We start from the raw sequence: 22,473 nt of genomic DNA on the forward strand, positions 1-22,473 counted from the left end.
TGCATGAAGTTGCACATTTCCATTCACAGAGCTCTCAGATTCTGATTTACTGCACATAAGCCAAGCTGCCTACCTTGATAAGCTATGGTGAAGGGGGTTGAGAACTACGCTTAAGAGCTGGACAGAAGAAATGCATTTCCTAGTGGAATCAAGAGAAAGAAGGAGAAAAGGATTTTTTTGATCAAGATGTAGGAAAAGTTCCAGATCTGAATAATTAAATGAACAAAGGGAAATATTTTTCTTTGGTGGGATAGGTAAGAAAAAGGTCTACTGAAACAGTCTTTGAACTAGTTTGAGAGGCATCTGACTATTAGGAAGGAAAGGAAATGGGAGCAAACCAGTTTTTATACAACATTCTCATTTTACATAGCAATATTCTCCCATTAAAATAGAAATGGAAAGAAAAGAAGAAGGAAAGAAAAGGGAAAAGGGAAGGGGGTAGGGGTAAGGGTAGGGGTGGGAAAGGGAAAGGGTAAGGGAAGGGGAAGGGGAAGTAAAAGGAGAAGGGGAGGGGAGGAGAGGGGAAGGGAGTAGAGGAAAGGTGAAGAGAGGAGAGGGGAAAAGAGGAGAGAAGAGGAGAAGAGAGGAGAGGAGAGGAGAGGAGAGGAGAGGAGAGGAGAGGAGAGGAGAGGAGAGGAGAGGAGAGGAGAGGAGAGGAGAGGAGAGGAGAGGAGAGGAGAGGAGAGGAGAGGAGAGGAGAGGAGAGGAGAGGAGAGGAGAGGAGAGGAGAGGAGAGGAGAGGAGAGGAGAGGAGAGGAGGTGGGGAGAGAGGGGAAGAGAGGGGAGGAGGGGGAAGAAAAGGTCATGGTTTTGTAATTTCTGATGTCAGTATTCCACATCATAACATCAAGTGGAGCACAGAGAAGAAGACCTACACATCCCAGAGGACCTCACGGTCAGAGAGGGAAACACATCACGGAAGTGACACTTGTTCTCTCTCTTTCACTGCCTGGCAGCAGATGTGGGTGTGCTTCTAAGCTGTGTGCCTTCAATTTCAAAGTAGACTTCTCGGTCTAAAAAAAACTATCTTATTAGATTTATTAGCCTCAATTTCAATTAGGCTGTATTATATTGTGTTAACTTGCATTCTGATATCGTAGTTCATAAAGTAAGTTTTCCTTCTTAGATTGTTGAAGCTGCTCTGTTTCCTTGAGTCCAGCTCCCATCTCTCTGCCCCTTTCCCTTTTCCCTTCCCATTCTGGGGGCCAGGAGGCCCACAGAACTACTGCCCCCCTGTCATGGACATAGATTGATCTAGATAACTCTGTGACAAGAGGAAAGGGAAGCCAAGAGGGTAGGGGGGGAAGGGAAAAATGTACATTTTACAAAGCATTAAAACTATATAAAACTTCTGCAAAGTTTTATTCTTTGTTTACTGGAAGCTGAAGGGACACAGAATCACTCTTTTTATGCAACCTAATCCAAAAAGTAATTGTTTCTTTCAGTGATGTTGTTTCTTTTTCTTTTAGAAAAGCAATACTGAACAGAAATGAAAATGCATCTGCTTTTGCCTTTGCAGCCTCTTTCGCTATGCTCATTTATTTCCCTAAACTCTTTAAAAAATTCTTTTTCTGTGCCCAAGTTAAGTATTATCTCTGGTGAAGAAAACCAGGAAGGACTTGAACCTGCTTCTGTGTACATCAAATGCACAACACTTCATTGCTCGATAGCGGCAACACTCCATTGCTTGCTCGTGGTCACTAAAAGACATAGACAAGGTCTACTGAAACAGAGAAGGGCCATAAAACTAGATCAACTTCATTTACTAACCTAACCACTGCCTCACAGAGCTGTGACGCCAAGTGCAACAGTGCAGTTCATCTCCACATTATGCCAGAGTGTCAAAAGATGATCTGTGCAAGGTAGGTCCAAATAGCTTTTATTGTTCTTCTGCATTTAAAATCAAAATTGTTAAATGTTAGGAACACTTTCATGACGTACCCTGTTGTGTATTAAGTGATCAATAGTTTTGAACAAGACACAAGAAAGAGAACAGATGTCAGCAGATGAAGCCCCAGGCAGTAGCTCGCTCTCAGTTCCTTTTCTATCCACATCTCTGAGGGGCTGAAGGAGGCATGAAATCACTCCCACTGCAAGCCTGTGACACCCCATGACAACACACCAGACAACTGTCACGTACACTGTTTATCACAGCAATCGCAAGCAAACTATTCCAGTTGTGAATGTGCTTCTGATGCTTCCACTGCAAGGCAGAGTGTGACAAGTGTGAAAAATGAAATTCTACCCACATTTTCCAAGAAACAGTTCTTAGTGTGTTCTTCAAGTGCATTTGCATTCGTCATGCTTAACAGTCATCAGACATATTTTACACAACAGCAGAGTCCTGGCAGTTCTATGATCCTGAATATCTGATTTTCTTCCCCAAAATAAATGATATTCATCCATTCTCATTGCTACTGCACAGACTGAGAAAATAATTGAGTACTAGAAATAATAAAGTGTAGCAGCTGGATGTAGCCAGTATCACAGGGTTATCCCTAGATGTAAATCCATGACAGGAAGGCACAGCCATGGGAAAAAAAAATAAAAAATAAGAATAAAAAATAAAAGAGAGAGAGACAAAGGAGCAAAGGAAAAAAAAAAAAAAGGAACAAGTTTGCCACACGATCTGGTAATTTCCTAAATTTAACCAAATCAGACAATACAAGAGAGAGAAGAGTACCCCAAGTAGGAGTCAAACCACGACAGTGTGAGGGAAGCACGTGCTTTTCTCCGTGGCAAGCTGAGACAGCTAGATGCAGAGTGGCTGGGGTCCAGCCCAGGGTCCCACCCCGCTTCCTCTTCACACCAAGTTCTCTGAGGATGCCACCCCTCTCATCTGGGAACCTAGAATGGTGGTAACACGGAACCAAGACATTAACTCTTTAACTGCCGCTGTTCTGCTTGATGTTCTGATGTGGAACACTGACAACAGAAAACACAAAATCACAACATCCAGGTATACTGTTTGAAAATTGCAAAGCTAAAGGCAGATGGTAAAGTGAAGGACAGTATTTTGTCCTTTTGCTTCAGTTACTAACTGAAAATTCATTCCTGAACTTAGGTATTTCAGGCATGCCTGAAAATGGGAAACTGCCTTATTTATAAAAGCAAGCAAGCAAAACAATCAGTTCTATTTGAATCATCACATGAAATAGAACACCTATTACACACAGCCTATCTCTCACTTTCTCACCTACCTCACCTATCCCTCACTGTCTTTGATGAAATAGGATATCCAGTGAGCATAAATTCTGAAGAAAGCAGGCCCCGTTAGCTGAAAGCAATTTTCCTCCCTGGCTTCCAGTTCCTCCTTCTTCTTAACAGGAGAGAGAGGGAAAAAAAAAACAAAACAACTCATTATCAAGATAATTTTCTTTGACTTGTATTAATATGTGTAACAGAAACAGAATTGAAAGTGTCTACATAATAAGTTCCACCACCAGCCCACACCAGCAAAGCATTACTGTGTTCGGTCTAGCACTTATATAAGCCAATATGGAACAACTAAAATTGCCAGCATCTCTTCCAGAAAGCTATTTTTGAAAATATAATACAGTCTATTCTACACCCTGCTAGATTTGAGCAGTTGTTTTCAACAAAAGAGTACAGAGAAGTTGTTAAGATGTGTAGAAAGAAAATCAGATAGGCAAAAACCCAGCTTGAGGCCAACTTGGCCATTGATGTAAAAAGGAACAAGAAACTCTTTTACAAATACATCAACAGTAAGAAGAGGTCTAAGGAGAGTCTCCACTCTACTGGATCAGGCTGGGAATGTGACCACTGAGGATAAGGAAAAGGCAGAGGTTCTGAATGCCTTACTGATGTCTATCTTTAAAGATCAAACCACTTATCCTCAGGGTACTCCACAATTTGACTTGGTAGTCTTGGCTGGGGAGCAGACAACACCCCTGAAGATTCAGGAGGAAACAGTCAGAGATGTACTGCTCCAACTGGACTGCAACAAGTCCATGGGACCAAATGAGATTCACCGAGAGCACTGAGGGAACTGGCGGAGGTGATAGCCGAGCTTTCCATCATCTATAAGCACTCCTTGTTGACTGGTGAGGTCCCAGAAGACTGGAGGCTTGCCAGCATGACTCCCATTTACAAGAAGGGCTGGAAGGAGTACCTGGGGAACTACAGGCCTGTTAGCCTGACCTGGGTGCCAGGAAAGGTAATGGAGCAGATTGTCTTGAGGGAGATCATGCAGCATGTGCAGGACAGCCAGGGGATCAGGCCTAGCCAGCATAGGTTCATGAAGGGCAGGTCCTGGTTGACCAACCTGATCTCCTTCTATGATTGAGCAACCTGCCTGGTGGATGAGGGAAAGGCTGTTAATATGGTCTACCTTGACTTCAGCAAAGCCTTTGACACAGTCTCCCACACTATTATCCTGTAGAAACTGGCAGCCCATGCCTTGGACAGGTACACTCTGTGCTGGGTAAGGAACTGGCTGGAGGGCTGGGCCAAAAGAGTGGTGGTTAAAGGAGTTAAATCCAACTGGCAACTGGTCATGAGTGGTGTTCCCCAGGGGTCAGTACTAGGGCCTGTCCTCTTCAATATCTTAATTGATGACCTGGATGAAGGCGCTGAGGGCACCCTCAGTAAGTTTGCAGATTATACCAAATGAGCAGAAGTGTTGAACTGCCTGGGGGTAGCAAGGCCCTACAGAGTGATCTGGACTGGTTGGATTGCTCATCCAATGGGATGAGGTTCAACAAGACAAAGTGCTGGGTCCTACACTTTGGACACAACAGCTGCAGGCAGCACTACAGGCGTGGTGCAGAGTGGCTGGAAGACTGTGTAGAGGAAATGGACCTGGCGTTTTGATTGATGCCCCTCTGAACACAAGCCAAGAAGGCCAAGGGTATCCTGGCTTGCATCAAAAACAGCACTGCCAGCTGGAGCAGAGAAGTGATTGTCCCCTGTACTCAGTACTGGTGATGCTGCAACTCAAGTACAGTGTTCAGTTTTAGGCCCTTCACTGCAAGAAAGACACTGAGGCCCTGGAGCATGTTCAAAGAAGGGCAACAAAGCTGGTGAGGGGTCTGAAGCACAGGCCTGATGAGGAGTGGCTGAGGGAGCCGGGACTGTTCAGTCTGGAGAAGAGGAGACTCAGAGATGTTATTGCTCTCTATAACTACCTGAAAGGAGGTTGTTGTAAGCATTTCTCTCATTTAACTGATGGTAGTATTAGAGGGAATGTCTTCAAGCTGCACCAGGGGAGATTTAGGCAGGATGTTAGGAAATACTACTTCTCAGAAAGAGTGGTCAGGCAGTGGAACATTCTGCCCAGGGAGGTGGTGGAGTCACCAACCCTGGAGGTGCTCAAGAAAAGTTTGGGAATTGTGTTGAAGGACATGGTTTAGTGTGAACTATTGGTGATGGGTGGATTGCTGGACTGGATGATCTTGCAGGTCTTTTCCAACCTTGGTGATTCTGTGAAACAACAGTAAATTTCAGCATGTACACTGTGTGGTTCTACTTCTCTTTCAGGTATCCTCTTACCTGGAATTTCTGGCATGCATTTGTAGAAGCTCCCATTCAAGAGCAAATTCTCCTGGCTGCTAGTCTTCAGCACACATTAGTGAGGTCTACTATTCCTGTCAGCAAGTACAGCAAGTAGGAAGCAAGAATTCACAGCTAGGTTACAGAATTTTTTAATAGAAATGCTTTTTTTTTTTTTTTTTTAAGCCAGCAAGAAATAAGAGCAAAATATGAACTGGGAAACATGTGGCTTACTAGCATAAGTTTTCATCAGTGTAACAGGCCACTTGAGTTTTGCTCTGATCTGGCATGTAATTATTATGGATCTCTGATCTGCAGTTTGTGTCCCCTGAGTGTTAAAGCTACTTCCAACTTGCACACACATATTTATTAGAGAGAATGGCTCTTGGAAGCTTTGTCTCAGAAAAGAAGTCAAAAAGAAACATAAGCAAAAGCAATTATTTATGCCTATGTTTCAAATTACTTTGGATTAGCAAGTAAATTAAAAAGTCAACCAAATTAAGCAAATGTATGTGAAATTTACCTGCATGAAATATTTTTCCTAGCATCATCAAAAAGCATAGCACATTTAATGAGGTATAACAAAAGCAATAAAAGCCTTATATGTATAAGGGCTGGAACTACAGAACTACAGTAAAAAACACTTTTTTTTTTTTTTTTTTTTTTTTTTTCTGATCTGAAGCACACCTGTGCAAAATTTTTCAGCAATTTCAGCCTCATGTTCAGGAACATATCAGTTAGTAATTCTCCATCTCCAGTCTAAATGCGTCACAGACATACTGCTCTGTCACTCTTTTACTTAATATTTTTGTTCTGCAGTTTCACCTGGTTGTTTGCCAGCCACAGAAGCAATGCATGAGAACAGCAGACTATGTCTGTAATGTAAAACACTGACTCAACACATCTCCAGAGTAACCACAGTCACACAGATTATTGGAATCTTTAAGCACAGAATACTTCCATAGTAAAATAATTTTGTCATTGTTTTTGTTCTGTTCCTTCCATGTGTGGGAGTACATTGTTTTTTGTTGTTGTTGTTTGTTTGTTTGTTGTGTGTTTTTTGTTTGTTTTGTTGGTTTTTTTGTGTTTGTTTGTTTGTTTTTGTATTTTGTTTTGTTTCACTTGCTTTTTTGGGTTTGGTTTTTGCCAGAGGAGCAAGGTCCAAGAAGGGACATCTAAGTGCCCATAATGGCATTGGTTAGTTGAGCTGCTCCTTCAGTCGGAAACCATGTTTTTTCCACCACCAGGATGCATCCAACAAATCTGTATGTGTGTCATTGAAATGATCTCCATCATCTTCTCCATGAAAAAGATATACACATACGTGCAAGAAGGTTATGATGCAGGGAGGTCAACCAGAGCAGTTGCCATCTCAATTGCCATCTCACAAAAAAAAAAACAAACCACCAAACCAAAAACCACAAAAACAAACAAACAAACAAAAAGCACAACAAACAAACAAAACAAAGCAAAGCAAAAAACCACAGGAGCCAATGCTGCCACCAGCTCTTTTTACGCCCCACTTATCGGTCTTCCCCAACTTATTAAAACTGCATTTCAAGCATTATCAGTAGCAGCAACAACCTAGTAGAGTTATGAGAGACAATGTGATATATTACATGACTTTCTGTATCTACATATACACTGAAGCTACATGTGACAGAAGCTGCTAGAAACCTGCAGGCTGCTCTCATAAGGTCTGTGGTGCAACCAACTGCAGCAGCAGAGCAGTCACAGCATGAATTCAAGGTACTGTACACTAGGCAAAATCCTCTACATCATTCCCACACACCTTTGAGGCAAGAGGAGGAATGTATAAGCAAGAGATAAAAGGGGAAATGCGAAATAAAGAGGTGGCAATGATGCCAGGATAAAATGCTAAGCAGACTAACAGAAGCTCAGGAGGCAGGTACAAAATAAAATATTATAAAATAATTGGGGGGGGGGGGGGTGTGGAATAAAAATTAAAAAAAAATAAAAATCCTTTAAACTTCTTTTGTACATTTATCTTGGCAAACAAAAGACTTCAAGTGAAGGTTCTGAATACATACTTTGAGGTCTGCTTTCTCAGGTGGCCTTTTTCCTACATTAGGATTTCTCAGAATTTACTGCAGAATTCTCATTAAACTCATGCTAATTTTTATCCTGAATAGAACAGAAAAACACTCACAGCCATTATGAGGTACTGTCAGTCTTTAGCAATCAAACTTTATGAAAAAGCTTTCCAAAACTCAAAATAATTTCAGAAACATCAAGAGATTGGTCATTAAAAATGCTGAGTTCCTATTATTCTGGAGTTTCAAGCTGTTGAGCCTTTTCCCACAGCTCTGCAGGACTCAATTCTGTCTTGCATCTTAAGTCCCTAGACAGCCTTAAAACATTACTTTCTGCAGTCTTTCAAGATCTAGCAGCTTTTATTACAAGAGATCCACACATCCTGATGTCTGAGACACAATCTTAAGAGTTATCAGTGCTGACTGTAAGTTAAAATAAGCAAAAATTTGCACTGCAAACAATGACCCCAGTCCAGCAGCAATTAGGACTATTAGGACTGCTTTTAACAGAGAAGCTTGCTCTGGTTCCAACCACAAGTTCACATTTCAGGCAATGTCATGAAGAAAGACAAAGCCAGCATGGCAATTCAGTGCTGCCAGAAGGGCAATATTCCCCTCCTGCCCTGCATGTGCCAAGCTCTGCCTCAGAAACCCTGTGTTTGTGAGACCTTGGCCAGACTCATGCGCACTAAGGGGTCCAATGCACTCAACATGATGTAATGTCACCAAAGTGAAATAGGGAGACAGTCTGTAGTGGGGACTTACACAGCATTTCCTCTCGTGTATATTAACATGCTGCACTCACAACACACAACGTTGTACATATAATAAATGTATGTACAGAACAGTCATTTGGACTCGGCGATCTTCATATCTAGCAGTGTATCTAGGAAGGTTCACCTACATCTTTGCTGTCTTCAGCTTGGAGAGTTGCACAGAGAATGCCCAGATTCTCTGGAAGCTCCCCTGGAATAATTGTAGAATATAGTCTCCTGCTTCCAGCTTAATAGCAGTAACTGTGAACACACAGCCATGGCATGCCAAACCCTTTGCTTTGCCCAAGGGCAGGACTTCATGATTCCTACGACTGGGGGATGAGCAGTCATCTCATGGCTCACCTTTTCCTTCTGCAGTTCTGTCTTTGAGGGTTGACTGGGAAGCCCCTCTTCTTGGGGGGTTCAAAACTTTGAGATTCTTAATTTCAGCTACTTCTAAGAGCAGAGAAAGTCCAGTGAGTTCATACTAAATCCTTATTAATAAAGTACAACTCTCTTCATCAGAGAGCAGAACTGGTTAGGAGCTTAAATTCCCTCTTCATTGACAGTTTCTCTGAGTCCATTATTAACAACCTTCAAGGCACATCACTACACATAAATATCTTAGAGAGCAAGCAGAGCAAAGGTACCATAGAATAAGGAAAATAATAATTCATTGTCTCTGATAGTAGTGAAAGTTTATGAAGCGAGACAAAAAATCGCAGTTACTCTTACTAGCTTTATATTTCCTCCAGAGAAAATTGAAATTTCAATAAAATTTACATCAAGGGAATACGTAAAAGCAGAAAGTTATTCAAATGGAGCTAAAAGAGAAACTAGGAAGCAGGGTTCTGACAACATTTAACATTTCTTTGTCTCCAAAAAGAAGCATCATTAAAAGATAAATCTTAACAATTCTCACAGGGAAAAAAAATTAACACAACACAGTTCAGTTCCCAAAATTCAGGCAGTTTTGTCATGGTTTGAACGAAAAAAAAAAAATCCACCTGCATCCGTGCCAGGGGCCGTGGGCCCCACAGGGGCCCTAGGCCGAAAAGAAAAAGTTAATTAGGAAAAGAAAACAGCGGCAATGATCTAAGGAGGCACACTTATTTACTAAATACTATATCGAAATACAGGATAACACAATATAATACAATATAATTGAAAATTGAGCTAATGAATCAAGCAAAATAGGAGAGAGAATGAGTCCCGTAACTGAGAGGCCTACTGTGAAATCTAGGCGAAACGGTGAAGGCTCCTACACACTCCCCTGAATGCCAGAACTCGAAAGACGTCAGTCTAGCCAGCGACCGAGTTAATATAATATCCAGCTCCCGTGACCTATCGTGTTGTTCTCTGGGAGATGTAGTCTTCTTCTGTAAGCTGCAGATTCAGTAAAATTATTCATGCTTTATATGATGTTATGATGTGGAATACTGATAGCAAAATTACAAAATTATTAAACCATGACAAGTTTTTGCCTTGCTAGTTAGACAGACTAACATTCTTAAGTAATAGGATTCATTTTTAATAGCAATTTTAAATTCATCTTTTCCCCCAACTGTCAGGTGATATACTGACATAATTTTACCTACTCCCTGAAGAAAACTTCTGTTGTAACATAACATGAACTTCAAAGAGCATGAGGCATTGCTTTATTAAGGGAGCCCTAAAATTTCATGTAAGGTTTTTTTTGTGTGTGTGTGAGAGAGAGAGAAAGTAGTCTATGCAGCCCAATCATATTTTCTGATTTATTAAGAAAACAGAAGTGGCAAAGAGCCAAATTATAGATATCTTAAGAATATTATTATACAGATGAACAAAGAGGTGAACAAATGAGGAAAAGGAGAAGCTAAGCTGTTGAACCCTTCACTAGGAAGGTACAATGAGAAATTCACTCCACTGTTTGATAAGTATGAGCATATTGCTTTGGTATCTGAAACTAGGCATTGAGCAAGGATGTAACATGATAAACATCTGAAATTTTCAAGCTGATGTAAGGCCAAATTCCTCTTAATTCCTTATGGAAGTTATCTGCTTTATGCTGCCTTTTAACATGCTTGTTTTCTAGCACAATGAATCACGGACAAGTTAAAAGGAACAGAGATGAATGCCACAGCTTATGAAATCCAACCTCTCTTACCTTATATTACTAATTTGGGGATGGAGATGGTTAAGCTTACAATTAGGATGCCTCTATAATAATGTCCTTCCTCCGTAGCTCTCACACACTACACAAATCTTTTCCACAGAGGGAGGGAGGAAGGGAGGAAGGGAGGGAGGGAGGGAGGAAGGGAGGAAGGGAGGAAGGGAGGAAGGGAGGAAAGGAGGAAGAGAGGAAGGGAGGAAGGGAGGAAGGGAGGAAGGGAGGAAGGGAGGAAGGGAGGAAGGAGAAGAAGAAGAAGAAGAAGAAGAAGAAGAAGAAGAAGAAGAAGAAGAAGAAAAATCTTACAACAACAAAACTTCAATATCAACATTACTTCTACTTTTGTTTGCCAGCAAATTTAGCTAAAGACATTTTTATCCTTTAGGAATTCCAATTGCCCTTTCCACTAACTATGCCAAACCATCCCTTAGGAAACTGAACAATCAGCTGATAATACTCCATACAAACTCAGAAACATATTTTCCTTTCATGTTTGCTTATTTTGGGGATGAATGAATTGTTACCCAGCATGACAGTGAATGTCTATTCACTAAGCGAATATCTACTCACTAAGATATTATTTTTAACTTCTTCAGAGTTCCATTATGAACACCAACTATGCTGAAGGAAAAAAAGAAAAAAAAAAAAAGAAAAAAAAAAAAGAAAAAAAAAAAAGAAAAGAAAAAAAAGAAAAAAAAAAAGAAAAAAAGGGAAAAAAAGAAAAAAAGAACCAGGGAATCATACACAATACCAGCAGCATAACCACAACCACTGGTTGGCAGATCAAGCTCCTCTTGATGCCCCAGCACATCAAATTGTATTACCTTCCTTGGTTTGGCAGAGAGTGCCCTCATTGAATTACCAAGTTGGTTTCCTGTAAAATGAAGCACACACAAATTCTTCTTATTTGTCCCAGCTATAACATATTTATTTGATGCTCACAACAAGTTGCCGTATTTTTTTATTATTTTTCTATTCTTCATATCACAGGTGATGGCTATAAACCGATGGAGAATGAGTGCCATGAGGGAAAATCTCAGCCCCTTTCAATTCAGTGGAGTTCTGACTTTCAGTCATCCCAGCTTTGTTCATGAGTAAAAGAATTCACAGGCTTTTGGAGTCAGCTCATCTTCAGAAGCAAGAACATTGACCTACACAGGATCTCTTAATATTACAATGAATTTAACTAAATCCAGTTTAATACTTCTCTTTTTGTCCTTAAGTGATCTGATCTCTCTTTTTCCTTTATTCTTTTATTTTTTTCTCTTACTCACAGAAGCTCTTCTGAGAGCCAGAAGAATCCCTGTGTCATTGAATAAAATGCCAGATCTTCCCATACAGGCAAGCTGCCTCATGTCAGGCATTCCAGACTTGCCAGGCAAGAACTGTAGTAGTTTCAAGAGATTACTGTAGAATACTAAATCAAATTACCATCGTGCATTTTGCAGCACTTTATAAACTAACAACTCTACAAATTCCCTTCTCCTCCTCCTTGATTATTTCCCCAGTTTACTGCCTTGAACATACAATTCATAAATACATAAAATGTTGGCGTGATGTTTAAAATAAAAGAATTAGAAATCAATTTTTCATTATTTGCCCAGAATTCTCTGCCTTTGCTTCAGACTCATACAGCTAAAATTTACAAAAATTGTTAGAGTGACACCTACTGATAATAGCTGTACAAATGAAAAGGCTTTGGTTAACCTGTGTAAAATAATCATTCACTACTCAAGTGTTGTTTCAGCTATATAAAGTTCAAAAATTTTTAAATGGATGTTCCATGTTTTGTAGTTATGTTAAAATTTATATTTGTAAGTAACTTAAAAATGAGCCTACTTAAAGGGTAAAACACTGGAAGGTTGTAAAGATTTATTGCCCGGGAGTGTAAAGCAGTAAAAATCAGAACAAACCTACCAGAAGAGTGACCTGTTCAAAATCTGAGTCCCATTGCTAAGATCTGTGCCCACTGCTGGAATTAATTTCATATCGGCACCTAGTTTGCACTCTGCAGATAAATATACAGTATTCTGAAAGTAATATTTCCTATCTCATTACGTTGGCCTCCACAGACAGAGGCAGCTGGTGGTGTCATGGCAGTAGGGGCTGAACTTTCCTGCTTTCCTGCCAATATTTTACTTTGTGCAACAGATGGCAGCATAGGAGCAGTCTGATAAAATGATGTCTGATGCAGAAGTACCTATTAAATACAGGTGTGTCATTAAATTCCTCCACATGGAAAAATATGTCATCTACTGATACTCACTGATTCTTGCTGAATTTTATGCAGACCAAACAGTAGAGGTAGCACAGTGAGGCAGTGGGTGGTGTGTTTCAGCAGTGATGACAGCAATAGGAAAGACAAGCCAAATTCCAAGAAGCCATGCACAGCTGTCACACTATGAAATGAAGAATTCCTGTTCATCGCTTACAAAAATGCATAGCTAATGGTTGTGACTAAGTTTAAAAAATAGCATTTTGTAGCAGAAAAGGTCCTCTATCAAATAGTATTACTGTGTTCTTTGTAACTCTGGTGGTTTCCAAGGAAAGAAAGAGGAGGTACCACTTTCAGAAAGATAAAAATATTTTAGATTCTGAATGTGGGTAACTGTCCACACAAAAGGAAGATGCCCTGAGATAAAACAATCCTGTCTTCTCATAGAAAGCTTCAGAATTAAGTCAAATTCAGTCTTGGGATACTGTAACCAGGATTTCTCTGTATACCAACAATCATAGAATGGTTTGTGTCGGAAAGGAGCTTTAAAATCATCTAGTTCCAATCCCCTGCTATACTCAGGGACAACCTAATCTTCAACTACAATTGCTATTTGGACGATGCTTTGTTATGGCCACATGCTGACTTCTCTTTGTTTTCTGCCTCCCATGAACAAATTCAATGCCTTTGTCCTCACTGCCTCCTCAACTATGCAACTATGCCTTCAGGCATAGCCTCCATTAAATGAAAATGCACTGATTTACCCTTAGAATTGAGGTGAAAGGGAAAAAAAAAAAAAAAAAAAAAAGCAAATGAAAATCTGACTCAGTTTCAAACCTTGAATTTGATCTTCAAACTGTCGGCCTTCTTTTCTTTCTTACTGTCCTGCAAATAGCAGTTTGGGACTGCCACTACCTGAAGTGCATTGCTATTGAAACTCCCACACTTGTTTCATCTCCTCTACTCTCACAGCCTCCTCATCTATGCCTTTGCAAGCTCTCACTAAAACAAACAATTGTGTTTCTTATCCTCTTTCTGTCCAGACCTCCCAGACTTGATTTCAGAATCAAACTATTCCTCTTCATAATCTTTCTTTTAATTAGCACCAACCCCTGCCCAGCTCAAGACAGTTATTTGACAGCTCTTTTCATGGTACTGCTGAAGAGAGCTTCACAAACACATCAAGCAGGTGTTTTTTGTGGATGGTTCTACAAAAATAAAAACAAACCTGTAGTTAATTGAACCTGATACCATGGTACGGAAAAAGAAATAAAAAGACTAACATGGCATAGAAGCAGTGTGAAGCAAAATAGCTTGTGTGGGATTCCATACGTAATATATCTTATACTTTCAACATTCTGAAAAGAATACTCTCAATTCTTTTCAATATTCTGAAAAGAATACTTTCACTTATCTATAGTGGTGTGAAATTCCTATCTCAAATTATTTGTCTTAGCAATATTTTAGGATACATCTGCAATAAGGACATGTATATATAAATGATCAAATTACTGAATTATTTCTGTAAAGTCCAAAGTCACCTTTTCCACTTGTATTGCTTATCACCTGATTTGGAAAGTGATTCTGTCAATAGCTACCAAGTTCTGAGTTAACAGCAGGATCACTTTCTAAATCATTTCCCAGACTAAATGAATGAAAGAGTTTATAATCTCCTCACTATGGATTTCTCCTCTGTGATATGAATACCTTCTAAAAGCTCCCACAAGGTACAGTGAAAGATGTCTTTAACCCTAGCAAATGTAATTTTAGACCAACTTAACATTATTTTTCACATTATGTCACCTAATGACTCAGGAGAAATACTGGTGAATGGAGATTTTCGCATTTCCACTTCCAGTCTGAATCTCACCAAGGTCAATAACAACCAACACTGATGCATCAGAAGGTCGTGGATTAATCATATAAAATGAGGCTGCCTTCTTAGCCCAGATTCTACAGCAATTTTGTGCACCAGAACATGGTAACTGCAAATAGTTCATATTTTCCATTCTGACAGCAATAACAGAGAGTCATCCAGAGATTAAATAATTGTATATCCATGAACATTGTAGAAGTCAATCCCTCAAACTGCTGAATGTAGGATAGGGCTCTTTAGAGATACAGCCCTATATAGAGACGTTGGCTCTCCTCAGAAAATCATTTGCAGACATTTTGCACTAACACTATATCAGCTCCTCCCAACTCTTCCTTCACACACATTTACACTATTAGTTTAATACCTGTTCCACACAGGATGATAGATCTTTAGGTAATGACAACCCTTTCTTCTGAAGTGAGATTCAGACTTGGTAGAAGCATAATAAATCTTCCCCAAAAGAAGAACGTGGAATTCATTATGCAGTGCCATGATGAGAGGATGTTAAAAGATATAATCATTTTATGAAAGCTGAAGAAAATACTACAGGGTTATAACCAGACATTTAACTGTCTTTGAAATACTATTCTGGAGTAGAAAAGAATTAAATAATAATATTAAGGCACACATTGCACCAGAGTATACCAAAGGCCTAAGAAAAAAATCTAAATAGATTAATAGATTAATAAAAGCCTCTAAGAAAAAATTACCAGGGAGCCTTTTCCTAATTTTGAACAGGAGCAATTTTAATCAATATGACAAGTAAGTGCTGTCTTTGCACTAGTGAAAATACTGTGTGTCTAGATTATCTGTTCTCAGTTAGGCTTCAAAAAGTATTGTTCTGTTTTTATTTCCTATTGGAAAATTTAAGACAACAAGTATTTTAATGTGGAGTATGACACCAACACACAACTGGGAAATGGAGGTAAGCAAAATCATAGAATCATAGAATCAGCAAGGTTGGAAAAGACCCCCAAGATCATCCTGTCCATCTGCCCAGCTATCGCCATTAGTTCTCACTAAGCCATATTCCTCAGCACAAAAACATGATCCCTGAACATCTCCAAGGTTGGTGACTCAGCCACCTCCCTGGGCAGCCCGTTCCAATGTCTGACCACACTCTCAGAGAAGTAGTATTTCCTTACACTCAGCCTGAATCTCCCCTGGTGCAACTTGAGGCCATTCCCTCTAGTCCTATCCCAAGTTACATGAGAGAAAAGGCCAACACCCAGCTCAGTATAGCCTCCCTTCAAGCAGCTATAGAAAGCAAGGAGGTCTCCCCCCTGAGTCTCCTTCAGACTAAACAATTCCACCTCCCTTTGCCATCAGGCTTGTGCTACAGACCCCTCAAAACAAAACACTGCTGCACTCAAGTCACGGAGCAATCCCACCATGTTTCTGTAATGGCAACTAAGTCACAGTTTGCCTGCTACACAATGGCTTCCAGCTCCTCCTATCTCTTGCTGGTGCTGCCTGCACTGGTGTAGATGCACTCCAGCTAAGCCCCTTTCCTCGCCCCAAATCCCATTATTGCTTCCCTAGGCTCATCTTCAGCAGGCCTGGTTTTATTCCCTCCCCCCTTCATATCTAGTTTAAAGCTCTCTGAACAAGCCCTGCCAGCTCCTGGGAAAGGATCTGTTTTCCCCTTTGAGACAGGTGAGACCCATCAGAAGACCTCAGGTCAGGTGCTGAGTAAATTGCCCCATGATCAAAGAACACCAAATTCTTGCATTTGCACCAGCCTCTCAGTGTTTATGTTTTTTTTTTTTTTTTTTTTTTTTTTTTTTAATGCTCCCCTCAGTGTTCTTTCCTGCCACTGAGGAAGTAGAGGAAAATACGATCTGTACACCTGCTTCATCAATTAACCACCCTAGTCCCCTGAAATATTTTTTTATAATCCTCAGGCTTCTGACGGTGACTTCATCACTGCCACCTGAACTATCAATAAAGGACAATAACCAGAAGAGCAGATCAGACTGGGGAGTTTCCTTGAAATATCCCTGACTCAGGCTCCAAGGGAGGCAGCACACCTCCCATGGGTAGGGTCAGGCCAACATATAGAGCCCTCTATTCCCCTCATTAGGGAGTCACCTATGACAATCACTCTTCTTTCCTTCCTGGCAGAGGCAGTCTTGAGGTGTGGAACTGACCACCTCACCCTAGACAGCTTTGCAGGCAGAGCTCATCTTTGCTCACCTCTCCTTTAGGTTCCAAGGCCTCAAACTTATTGCAGAGAGGGGAACCAAGATTGGTTGAGATGGAGGTTGCCTGTGTCACTGAGCTGGGATCTGTTTCCATTCCTCCTCTTCTTTCAGATTGGCTCCCTCTGCTTGACTATAGCAGGGGAGAAGGTCCACCACTGTTTGAGATGTGTTGCTCCAGCATCTTTCTCACAGAGAGCTACTCTAGATTTATCTCCTGCTTATGTTCCCTGATGGTCCATAATCTCTCCACCTCCTTGAGTTCCACCACCATACTGAGCACCTCACCCACCTGCTCACAGCTCATGCAGGTGGAATCCTTGCTGTCCTTCCACAGCAGCAGCAGGTGCTGGCTGAGCCAGAGACCTGAAAAGCCATATTTCTGGGCAGGCCCCTCTGTCTGGGTTGCAAGAGCCTACTTGTGGCATGCCTGCTGTCCAGTGTAGACCATGTTTAAAACTGTGGTGTCAGGAACTGCCAAAAGGAGAACTGGTCTCCTGAACAAAGAGAGAAAGCACTTACACGCCCTGATGCTCAACCCAACTCCCACACCTGCTGCCGCAGTACAGTATGGGCAGTGCAGGCTGTGTTCATCCACTGACTTCACCTCCCTATTCTTAGTGGGCAGGTAACTTCCATCCTCCCTGAGGCTTTTTACAGCCTAGCAGGCTGGTCAAGGTCGAGAGTGGGCATTGCTAACTCCATCCCTGCTAGCTCAGTAGCCTACTGACAAGCTGCCAGCTCTCTGTCACAGGCTCAGCAATTTTGTTGGCCTCAAAAAGCCCTAAAAAGACTTCTTCTGTTACCCTCTTTGCTTCAGATCCCTTTCCCAGTGCAGTCTTATCTGCCCTGAGTCCAGTCTTTGCAGCAGTGCAAATAACTGATAATGCAGTTTTTTATGCACTCCATGGGAGCTGTATCACATAGAAGGCTAATAGGAAGTGAAAGAGAAAGAAAAGAAACAGAGATGATTTCAAAAATTTCCTGATTAGATGACATTCCACATATTGTCACATAACCAAAGAACCTACATGAAAGAATTAGTGTGAGTCACTACTTCAATGAATTAAAAAACAACCGGCACCTGTGGGTAGGGCTTTTATGTTACTAGGCTTGATATTTTGCAGTGTTTTTTTCTTGTTTCTTGTTACTACTTTGCAAAGTGAGTATATTTCTTGTCACTACTTTGCAAGGTGAGTATACATATACAGAAAGCAGCACGCACAGTTTACAGTTTGCCTTTTTTTTTTTTTTTTTTTTTTTTTGCGCTGTGAATTATATTGTTATTTTGGAAAGGACATGTATTATGTCAGGTGCTGAAAAGGACACTGTCAGATTCAACATACACTCCCCTTCATCACTACAGTAACTGTAATCTAAATCTCAGCTCTTACTCCTGTATCAGACTTGAATCACAGGTCTCCACATTTCCAGTCTCCCAGCATCTCATTGTCTATGTCTTCTGTGTTGTTAAGCCTCAAAAGCAGAGCTGTTGCCAGGAAACAAACAAGGGCTACTGCCACCCGTGTTAGCTTTGTGTGGAAAGATTTCAAATGAGGGTGCATATACCTGTTTCTTCACTGACTGCTCCAGCCTGAGATGAGTGTAAGAGGCCATGCTTTTTACATTACTGTCTCAAAGTTTGCTGAAATGGACAAGTTCAGGCAAGTCCTGGCCAAGGTTCCAGGACTCCCTTTGTCTGAGACACACAGGAACCAAGGTTCGAGAAATTCCTTTGTTCAAGAGATGGACAAGACTGGGAGCTACGAAAGAGATATAAGATACTGATTAATGGCCCTAAAGTGGTCTTTTTCTGTGGGCCTATCTCAAGGAAGATGGCCATCTCCGAGGAATTCACATGACTCTGACCTGAGCCTTCCAGAAATGTCACGAAGGCTGGGAAGAAGTAGGATAAAAAGGGCACATACAAACCCCGAATTTGGGTTTTCTGACACCAGATGCCTCACTACGGAAACAAGGAGGTTTTCTATCATCAGATGCCTCTCTACGTGAACACGGAGGTTTTCTGTCATCAGATGCCTCTCTACGTGAACGCCTGCATGCTGAAGAAGATGCCTGCATGCTGAAGAACCTTTTAGGTAACTGACCTCAGACTCCTCCACCGTCATCCTACTGCTGCGTACTGTCTCTCCTGGGATTGCTGCTCGAGACTCTGCTCCAAGAGACCTTGCTGCCCGAGACTCCACTTCTTGAGACCACGGTACTCTGACCGCCTTCTCTGCGCTGCACCGATCTGCTGCTTGCAGCCTGCTACTCTGCTGCTGCTCTCCCCTACCAACGTAACAACGTACTACGGGTCGCTGCTGCATCCAGGAGGTGACTATTCCCCGCTTTTAAGCAATTCTTGCCTCTTTTCCTACTTTTTCTATCGCCTACTTTCCTGTCCCCATCACCCTAATTTTGATATTCGTCGCTCTCCCTTCCCCATCACCTCAGTTGTCTATCATTTCTAATAAACTGGTCGGATCAACATTTGAATGCTCTTCTTCTTAATCTCACGCCTGGCATAACATATCAAAAGAACCTTTGCCTCACTCCTAAATTGGAGCAAGACAATGAGTTGAGCAAGTTCTGCAAAAAAAATAAAATAAAAAAATGAAGAAATGACTGGTGAGAGCTGTGTGTCCTGCAGGATGCACACTTCCATAGCTGCAAGTAGTGGAAAAGTGGAGTGCTATGGAAGGATAAGAACATATACTGACAGCACATAGATCACTCTGAAAAAAATTATCTGCTGCTGCCCAATGCTTATTTCCTGAGGTACCCAAAGACTTTTTACTGAAAGTTATCTTGACTTCTTTCTTAAACTTTTCTGTTTATGTTAGCTTTTATATCCAGCTGTATGACAGAGGTTGATCTGATAAAACTCAGCATCTGTTAAAATGTTAACCCATTTCTTCTTCTACATTTTATTTCAGATAATTTAAATTATTATGTTTGTGCAATAGGTATCATATGCACATTTTCCTCTTCAAATCTGGAGTCCAGATTTGCAGGTGTTTGGAAAACTGGTGGACGACACAAAACTGGAGGGAATTACTGATTCACCAGAAGGCAGTGCAGCTATCCAGAGGGACTTGGACAGATCAGAAAGGTGGGCTGACAAGACCCTTATAAGGCTCAACAAGGAGAAGTGCAGAGTCCTGTATGCAGGGAGGAATAACCAGGACATGCTGGGAGCCACATAGATGGAAAGCAGCTCTGCAGAAAAGAGCCTAGGACTACTGGAGATGAACATGAGCGAGCAATGTGCCCTTGTTACTGAGAAGACCAGTGGTATTCTTGGCTGCACTGTGCAAAGTATTTCCAGCAGGTCAAAAGAAGTGATCCTTCCCCTCTACTCAGCATTGGTAAGACTGCACCTGTAGATCTGTGTCCAGTTCTGGGCCACCCAGTTCAGGAGAGAGCTGGAGATACTAGAGTGAGTTCAGTGATATGTCACCAAGATGATGAAGGGACTGGAGCACCTCTCCTATGAGAAAAGACTGAGAGAGCTGGGACTGCTCAGCCTGGAGAACAGGATCAGGATCAGATCAGAGATCTCATTAATGTATATAAACAACTGAAGAGAGAATGCAAAAAAAGTGGGACCAGGCCCATTTTCAGTAGTGCCCAGTGCCAGGACAAGAGGCAGTGGGCACAAACAGCAGCACAGGAGATCTCTTCGGAATATCAGGAAGTGCTTCTGTGGCATTCAGATGATGCATTACAGTGGTGTGAAGAAGTATAGAGTAGTGGTTTCTTCTGTTTGTTTCTTTTGTCCTGATAACAAGGTGTTCTCCTTTAGGCTGCAGAAAATGCAGGCATCAATTTAAAGTGTCAATTAAAGTATGCAATTATCATGTTGAAGAAACAGGATTTGTGCAGCCTATAAAAAAAGAGGGCTCAGGGAGTTCTGGGCTCCCCAGTACAAAAAAAAAGACAGGGGTCTCTTGGAAAGAGTCCAGCGGAGGGCCACAAAGGTGGTGAAGGGCCTGGAGCATCTCCCCTATGAAGAAAGGCTAAGTGAACTGGCTCTGTTTAGCCTTGAGAAGACTGACAGGGGACCTGATCCAGGTCTATAAATATCAAAGGTGTGGGGGGCAAAGTGGTGAGGCCATACTCTTTTCAGAAGTGTGTGGACAAGGGGACATGGACAGAAACTGGAGCACAGGAAGTTCTGCATGAATGTGCACAAGAACTTCTTTACAGTGAAGGTGACAGAGCACTGGAACAGGCTGCCCAGGGGTGTTGTGGAGTCTCCTTCTCTGGAGATATTCAAGACCCGCCTGGACGCCTATCTGTGTGAACTGGTGTAGGGAACCTGCTTTGGCAGGGGGGTTGGACTCAGTGATCTCTGGAGGTCCCTTCCAACCCCTACAATTCTGTGATTCTGTGAGTCCTAGTTACAGTCTCCTAGTAGTTAAAGGTTAGGTGCAGGGGAGGTAAAGGTACTGTCTACACAATAATGCACAAGGACAGAAGAGGAAAAACCCACAAGTTACTTTGGGGGAAACTCCATCAGAATATAAGAAAAATATTCCTTTCTGTGAGGACATGGTTCTGAGCTACTTGCTTGAGGAGGAGGAGTCCCTTCCAATCCTGAACATTCTTTGATTTGTTAACAGCTAAACTCTCAAATTGATTAAGTCTCCTTTACTGGAAATACTGAAGATCTTGAAGGTGTTTCTAAACCTGAGCAATTCTATGATTCTATGACTCTGCTTGAGGAGGTTCTGGATAACCTATTCCAGGTCATTATGTGCATTAAAAGGGTTGGAATGAATCATCTGCAGCAATAAACTTTTAGTAAAGAAAAAAAAACCTCACTTTCATCTCGAGGTATTTGACATGCATCTTTTTCTGGTACAGATGTACCCAATTCCCACATATTCTATTACCTCAGATATAACTTGTTTCACCTCTTTGATTATGATCTTAGTGTTTTATTTCTTTCCCCAGTTGAATACTTTCATTAATGTAATGACTGTCTCTACACATTATTTGTTGGTGAACCTGAAGGCAAAAGGTCAGCACGCTAGGACAAACAGCCACACACAAGTATGGTTAAATATAGCTGTGTCCATTTATTGCCCAAAAAGCCATACTTTTATAGCAGACAGACAAGGGCATTTGAAAATCACACACACTAATTGGAGGAAAGCTACTGCAATAACAATCCTAAAACCCCCTTCAAAGCCGCAAGCCATTCATTCTTTTCCTAGAGGTGTCCATGGTTCTCATGCTGTTTATCCTGCTCCGCAGCTGCAGCTCTGTGAAGTTCTTATCACAGAATCATCAAGGTTGGAAAAGACCAAGATCATCATCCAGTCCAACCATCACCAATACTTCCCAGCTAAATCATATTCCTCAACACAACATCCAAACGTTTCTTGAACACTCCCTTGGCTGGTGACTCCACCACCTCCCTGGGCAGTGCATTCCAGTGCCTCACCACCCTTTCTGAGAAGTAATACTTCCTAATGTCTAGCCTGAATCTCCCCTGGTGCAGCTTGAAACAATTGCCTCTAGTTCTATCACTGTCTACACAAGCAAAAAGGCCGATCCCTAGCTCACTACAACCTCCTTTCAGGAAGTTATAGAGAGCAATAAGGTCTCCCCTGAGCCTCCTCTTCTAGAGGGTGAACAATCCCGGCTCACTCAAGCCGCTCCTCATAAGGCCTGAGCTCCAGACCCCTCACCAGCTTTGTT

The 22,473-nt window shown here is 41.5% G+C and overlaps 1 long non-coding RNA gene across 1 annotated transcript in view; it reads right to left on the reverse strand.

The window, feature by feature from the left end:
* The window catches only part of LOC146753908 (uncharacterized), a 128,097-nt gene that overhangs the window by 89,270 nt on the left and 16,354 nt on the right, over positions 1-22,473 (reverse strand). The gene's annotated exons all lie outside the window — the stretch shown is intronic.

The sequence above is a fragment of the Coturnix japonica genome, chromosome Z, assembly GCF_054131305.1.
Source record: "Coturnix japonica strain WE chromosome Z, WE-NBRP24, whole genome shotgun sequence".
Classification (NCBI taxonomy): Eukaryota; Metazoa; Chordata; class Aves; order Galliformes; family Phasianidae; genus Coturnix; species Coturnix japonica.